The sequence below is a fragment of the Pinus tabuliformis genome, chromosome J (assembly GCF_031772625.1).
Source record: "Pinus tabuliformis cultivar Carrire ecotype Pingquan chromosome J, CPIR1, whole genome shotgun sequence".
Taxonomy (NCBI): Eukaryota; Viridiplantae; Streptophyta; class Pinopsida; order Pinales; family Pinaceae; genus Pinus; species Pinus tabuliformis.
The window spans coordinates 794,489,941-794,495,621 of NC_142295.1; the positions used below are offsets into that span (position 1 = coordinate 794,489,941).

At 42.3% G+C, this 5,681-nt stretch overlaps 1 pseudogene; it reads right to left on the reverse strand.

Annotated features, from left to right (window-relative positions):
• Positions 1 to 810: 810 nt before the first annotated feature.
• LOC149229116 (cell division cycle 20.2, cofactor of APC complex pseudogene) lies at positions 811 to 4,817 on the reverse strand (annotated as a pseudogene).
• Between the last annotated feature and the right edge of the window lie 864 nt (positions 4,818 to 5,681).

Consider the following 5,681-nt stretch of genomic DNA (forward strand, 5'->3'; position numbering starts at 1 on the left):
AGGATTATTGATGAGGCCAGCAGTTCCATGAGAACACAGGTTTAAAATCAATGGTCATGACCTGGCAACAGGTATACAACACAAGATGTCCATATTGCCTGTCCTGGCAGGACATGAGAAGCTCTTTATTTAGTGTCTACTTATTTAAGAATTTAGTCAGTTCAGTGCAGTCAGTATTTTTTAATGTTAGAATTGAGTCGGAGTATCACTTATGTATGCGATTAATTACTCTGATTAATATCAATATCCTATCAGAATGCACATGTGACAAGAATTGCATGATGGGATAGTAATGAACAAGATAAATAATCCAAGCATTACCTGCAACATTAAGCATCCCTTCATCATCATTCCATGTGTAGAAGCATGGAGGCCATTTTATAGATGTGAATCAGATACTTGCTAACAGACATAACGTATCATTTTTGGGACCATCTTTGAAGCTCCAAAGACTTGCCAAAACCACTTTAAAGCTTATCACGCAGCTAAAGACTTGGATCATTGTCTCACAAAGTTGTTGCAACATTGTTCCATCAAGGTCCACAATAGATAAAATACACAATTCATGCTATGAGTATAGAACTATAGAGTGCCTGCAAAAGAGCTTTGCAAGCAGAAATAAAACATGTAATTACTACCTTGAGTTGAACATCCATTATGATTCCATGAATCTAGATAAATACTTATCGGATGTGAGCATGAAACTGGAATGTACTACATGAAAATCCAACAGAACTATACAGTTTCTGGAAAAGAGCTTTGTAAACAGAAAAAGAACATCTAATTACTACCTTCAGTTGAACATCCATCCTGATTCCATGAATTTGGACAGATACTTCTTAGCAGATGTGAGTATGAAACATGTTGAAAGCCCCTTTTGCATCTTTAGTCTTAGTCTTCTTTGAGGCATCGGGAGCCCCAAAAACTTGCCAAAACCTGAGTGTTTCATCTGCTGCAGCTGATGCAACTGTGTACCCATCAGGACTCTGAAGAAGTAAATCAATGGTAAGGGTCGTTAGGACAAATTTAAAGGGAAAACATGGATGCATGCACAAGTACTCATAAAAAGCATGAATTTTCATACCTGTGCCATATGAAGAACTCTAGCAATATGTGCTGTAAGTTCAATAATTTTCACCATGGATGGGTATTTCCATAAGGTTAACTAGTTCTGATTTGGGCCATGCAACTCAATAACTCACGCTCATGTCTATTCCACAGCAATGAACAGACTTGGGAATGGGTGTCGACGGTATTCAGGCAGGCACCTGTTTGAGTGTTCCAAAACTTTATAGAACCGTCTGAACTCCCTCCACCAGATGCCAAAAGATTGTTCTGGAAGGGGCACCATGCCAAGGCCCTGACTGCCGCACAATGTTCATCTAATTGGTGGAAGTATTGAGAGGAAGGATTATGGGATGCCATGCTCTTGTCCGAAATGTAGAGTAGATTGTCATTTCCCCCACTTGCAAGTTGTTGGCCAGAAGGAGACCATTTCAATCCACAAACCTCCTTGGTATGTCCTTTGTATGTTTGAACAATGTGGTCATGGATGCAAACATCATGATTGATTATAATCCCATCCAGCCCTCTTGCGGTGAGGGTGTGGAACTAAGACATGGTTCGTAGGCCATGAAAATAATATTATATTCCAAAAGTGACTTTATGGACATAACCAAAAGTATATAAAAAAGGCATGTATAAGCCTAAGTCATACCTTGATTTTCTATCCTAAGTCCAAAAGTTAATGGACAAATAAGGCTATGTTAGTTCCCATTTGGTGAGGTGATCTCCTTGGTGGCATTTGGAAAAAATACTTCATGCATACTTAAGTCATGTTTTCCATGATTGTGGGGTTTCATTCCATAGTTTTGGTAATCATTCAACCATCGTCCAAACAACCATTCTTCTTGGTACTTCTGATCCAGGGTGGATATTGGTGGCCACCCGCCTATTCCACTTGGACCCCCACCATTGTTTCTTTCAGTTTTTCAGTTTCCTTATTTATAGCACAATTTACTATTTTTGGCAGTTTTTTGGGTTCTGAACTTCCAGAGCCGTTTTGAGGCCCTAAACAATGTTTTTTGGGAAAATATGGAGCAACGTGGCATATATACACATGTTTCTCACTCAAAAAGTGTAGTCCTCGGATAGATTTTTCTAACGAGATATTGTGCGTGTCAAACGAAGATCGTATGCTAAAGTTACGACCTCAGGAAGTTGATGTACCAATTTACCGAAACGAGGCCCATAGTTTGGTGCTTCATCTCCTAGGGTTAGGTGTTTGGATGTTTAGAGTTTTCCATTGTTTATCAATAATAAATAAGCCTTCGAGCCTCCTTGTAACACAATTCAGAGGCATGTGGCTACCACATCTCTTCTTAGAGATAAGCTACCATCGCCCGAGCTAGTTTATTTCCATTTCTGTTTGCAAGCATATTTCAATATTTTACATTAATGAAATGAAGTATCAATTCTGCTACGTCTCTGTATTTATGGTTATATATGTAATTTGTTGCGTTCCTGTTTAAATCCAAATCAACTTCCCTAGTTTTATCGAGACTAGTTGAGATATGAGCTTAGATATCCATTGAAGCTTATGACATGTGTAAACTATTGGAAGTTACTCATTAGAATTATGAGGGAAGTTCTCTTTCCTCATCTTGGGAAAGGATGGAGCTTGAAGGGGGAACTTGTTGGGTAAGTGTTGGGAACGGGATCCCCCAATGATAGTGTTGGAGCTAAAAGCCCATATTTTGGGTCGAATTGTGTAATAAACTTGTAAAGACTCCGCATTTTGTGGTTGCGGAGTGCGAAAGTGTCATGAGTCATAAAGGGTTGTCCACCCTTATTTTTGTAAAGTAAACTATGTTGTAAAAGATCTACCCATGGTCTGCGAACCACGGGATTGTATAAAAAGAGCTAAGTAAGCGCTAAGTAGTTGAATAGTAGCTAAGCTAGTCATAACTCTGAAGTAAGAAGTCTAAATCTTGGGTCGTAGCGTAGGCAAAGGCTCTGCAGCCGAGTACACAGAGGCTTAGGGTAGAAGTCCGCAGCTGAGTGCACAAACCCTACAGCTGTGTGCGCAGGGCGGATAGAGTCTGTAATCATCTGAAGATATTAATAAAGAGAAGCTTTCTACTAATTTTGAGTCTTTGTTCCTGTTAATGCATCTTGACATGTTATGTATGAATTTCATTTATAATGCTTATATGATGCGCAAATGTATGTAATTACGTTGGTTAAGTGAACACAAGTAAGAATATTTGTTTACGCATTGCTAACTATGAGTGTTTGATAAGATAAGTAAGACGCTTAGACTAGTTTGGGAATTTGCACGGTACGCTGCCCTAGCTACACGAAAGTACCTGAGCCGCAGGTTAGGGTTGCGCGAAGGTCAATCGTGCCTTTTTGCGGAGGTAACCAAAGAGATGATGGTAGGCAGTGCTACCTCTGGTACCCTGTACAACTTATTTCGAAGTTAACAATAACAGTGCGAGGCCTTGACTCATACACAACATGTCGCTTCCACAAGTATGGTTGGCCTAATAATGCATCACAAAAATCAAGAGGAGAAACGTCACATAATACCTCATCCGGGAAGGGCTTGATGTTGTATGGAAGGCGACATTGTTGGCTGATGTGGAGATCATATCCTTGGTGAAGCTACCCGATGGTGTATAGTTGTGGGTGTGATGTGGTCGGTAAGCCTAGCTGCTTCACCACCTCTACTAAAATGAAGTTTTTTTGTCTCCCGTTGTCAACATTGTACTATAGTGGGGAACCCTCTACCCACATTTGGGAGTGGAAGAGGTGCTCCTCCTCCTCTGGATCTTCGGGTTCCTCCTTCTGGATCTTCGTGGTGGCAACAGTGGCGTTGGGCTCCGCATCTATAATCTGCTTTCCTTTGTCATTCCCCTTGTCGGGTTCTGACTCAGAGTCAGAACATGCATCTAATTCAGAAGCCTTCAGCTCAGCCACTAGTGGCTGCTTGGCCCGACACTCACTTATGTTGTGAGTGGAGCTCTTATGGAACTCACACCACTTTACAGTGTCCTTCTTCGGCTTTGTAGTGTTGTTCTTTTCTTATGGCTTTGGCGGGTTATCTGGGGCTACCCCACCTTGGCTTTGTCCTTTATTCTGCGGTTTGGGGTTACATTTCCCTTGCTTTGGATTCGCAGATCCAAAGTATCGATTTTTCTATTTAAGCTTCTACTCGATCTTGATAGCATATCGGTAAGTCATGCCGAGCGAGGAGATGTCTAGGAACTCCATCTCATCTTGGATGTACCTGTGTAGGTAGTCGCGGTACTTGAGTACCAAATGTTTCTCAAAATCCTTGATATGCAACCTCGTACGAAGGGTATAAAAAAATTGATAAAATCTGGCACATCTTGGTCCCTTCCCTGCGCTACATGGGAGGGGACTTTGAGAAGATAAAAAGTAATCTTTTCTAGCTGGAAAAATCATGAACATAAAAATATTCTTCTAGTAGCTTTAACCATTTATCTACAATGTCTGCATCTATTTGGCCCTCAAATATGGGAATGTAAACCAAGCACTACCATTGATGTAAGGCCTCCGGGCGATTGTGTGACGGGCACCGGACAAAGTCGCCGTGCACGAGGGCGCGGGTGGGCACGCAGGCGCACGACGGGCGCGCGACAAATGGGCGTGCGACAATGTGCGGAAGAAATGCGAAGATAAATGCGACAATAGGAGAGCGACTTGCGACACTTGCAAAATGAGCGTGGAACGAAAGGCGACTTATACCCAATGATGCATGGGCGTTCATAGGGGCTGGCTGATGATACCATGGCGAGTTTGTGGGTTTGCAAGCCACACATTAGGGGGTCGGCTTAAGAAGCAACCACTCTTCACCTATGCGTATATATGGATGGCGCTTGGGATCATTTGGAATCAATTCGAACTCACTCATCACTTCTACACATAGCTTGAGAGGAAAAGAAGTGCGCAGTTTTGGGTAGAGCTGTGCATAGCTCATGCGCACTACTTGGAGGTGCACTTGGAGGTTGTCTTAAGCCGGTCGAGGTGTGGGCAAGGTGTGCCCGGGGTTCGGTAGATGTGCAGAATTGTGTAGGACTTGGCAAAGGGATTTAAGTGGCTCGGGTGAGCACTACCCTTCGTGCAAGAGGTGCACACGGTTGTAACAGGCAGGGTTGCCTCTCTTTGTAATATTTGGCTAAGTGTGAGACTTGGTTCGGCCAAGACACAGTTATATGTTGTAAACTGATATTCTTAATATATTGTCGGGCAGACTCACATTACGGGGAGTTGGCCCTCCCCTTTATACTTGTTGCAATTGTTGATGTTCTTGTTATAATTGCTATGGATAATGGATGAGTATGGGCTTCATTAAGTATAAAGGATAATTGCATGTTTACTTGGTTGCGAAAAACAAGCTAAGTAATGTTTATGTGAAAGTAGGCGTAGTCCATGAATGTTAGTATTGGTGAAAAGAAAGCATTCGGTGGTGCCACACCTTGCTACAAGCGGTTGGAAGACTACCGCAGGTGTGGGGGCGTGACAGGTGGTATCAGAGCAGCTGATTCAGGGTATTGAAGGTGTAAGATGCTACACACCTTCACTGAAGTGAAGGTGGTATCAGAGCTTCGGTTTGAAGCCGGTGAGCAGGATTGCTCGTGACAATGGAAAGGGTA